This window comes from Mus caroli, unplaced genomic scaffold (assembly GCF_978045245.1).
Source record: "Mus caroli unplaced genomic scaffold, Mus_caroli_1 scaffold_5, whole genome shotgun sequence".
Lineage (NCBI taxonomy): Eukaryota > Metazoa > Chordata > Mammalia > Rodentia > Muridae > Mus > Mus caroli.
The window spans coordinates 102,032,868-102,034,767 of record NW_028227260.1 but is presented as its reverse complement, the minus strand read 5'-3'; positions in this window follow the sequence as shown (position 1 = coordinate 102,034,767).

Below are 1,900 nucleotides of genomic sequence, written 5' to 3'. Positions count from 1 at the left end.
TCATAAAAAAAGAAACAAATGTAGAAGTGCTGACTCTATTAACTCTATAACCTCCAATAATATTCATCACTTGTACAAGTGATGACATCAGGAAGAATGCCTGAACCATGAACACACCTAGGGAATGCAAAACTCATTGTACATCACCTTGCATATACAATTTGACATCTTCTTCCTGTATTCCAATAAGATGAATAACTCTGAGCACCAATAATTGATCATCACTCTCAGCTTAATATCCTTTCCTTCATTCTTGCCAGACTGTGTGTCAAACTTAGGGCCCCAATCATGTCCTAATAGTATCCTATTTAACAATCTGCCTTAATGAGTATAAAACCTTAACATATGTCATATTAATTCCTATCTTAGGGAATATTCCTTGTACATAACATACTATGTCCTACTATATGGTTGACTGCCAAAATTTGTGTTAATTCTTCAATCTATATGTGGATATAAAGTTAACACTGGGAATCAAAACTGTGCTTAGGTAACAGATTAGGACTGGTTACATTTTGTGTAACTACAGCTAAAACACCCTGACCACATAAGGCCACCTGGAATGAAGAATACAATAAGCCCTACTCTATTCAGCTTGGCGTCTTTCATTCTTATAAACATGACAGGCACCAATTTGAATACAGCACTGCATACAAGAACTTTAATGTGGATGCTCTGCCCCAGATCCTTCACCTACATGTAACACGAATCATTCTGACCCACTCATCATGAAAACTCACTTCTGTTTATATGTATATATTAGAAAACATTCCTACAGTAGGCTATGACTTTCTCGTTCTTCACTGTATACTGTGTCCTGGTCTCTATTTACAGTGTCGATTCCCAAATCTACATAGATAAAAGATGTATCATTTGTTGATTGTGGGTTTAGTTTCTTCTAAGTATTTTTTCTTTAACCTACATGTTATAATTGTGTAAAAATTGAACATCTGAAATTATACTCTGGATATATATGGATCCTGAGGGTTACATATGACTAATTACAGTGAGGGATTCATGTCAAGTGTAACTGCACTGCACCACTCTGACCAATTAAGGAACAATAAATGAAGAATATCATGGTCCTTACTCTATTCAGCATGATGTCTTTCACAAATATTTCACATGATGGACACCAGTCTGAACACAGCACTGTACACAACATACTGCCCTCTCCCACTCCGATTTCAGTGTCCTGGACAAAAAGCTAAGTACTAGTTGTACGCTTTGCATCAGTGTGACTGATGCTTCATCTTTTTTTTCCTCTACCCTGTAGTAATAACTATCATATTTGAGGATCCTGTCTAAATTCACCTTGAGGATGTATGCTGTGAAGATGGATACAGTAGTTTTTCATGAGCCTTCATCAATTCTTGTAGTCTAGTGTGATAGGTGAACACTAGATTTCTTTATTCACAGGTCCAGGAAATGACAAAATCCTTCACCTTTCATTTCTCCTTCTGAATGTTGTGATCCCAACATTTGATCTCATTTTGCTGATATTAAATATCCATTAATAATAAACACATTACATTTATAATTGCACTCTCTGACCATTTTGAGGCATGTGTACAACCTTAAGCATCTTTTAAGTCTAAAAATGTGGGGCTTTAAATGAGAAGTGATGAAAATGGTAGCAATCTCAAGGATGCCTTTGAAGATGAAGTATAAGGTGCAAGGTATACACCCACTCAACAAAGTAAGATACAAAGTAAGGAGCTTGTTGAAGATTACTCACTCTGAGAGACCATGTGTACATGTACTTAAGTCTCACTGACATTAATGTGTATAGGGATTGACACTAAAAAGCTTTCAGGAGAAATAGTACTTAGCAGAGAAGAGCCCACCAACTGCTTTTCCATGGTCAGCACTGAAATAACATACATAAAGCTTTCAACAT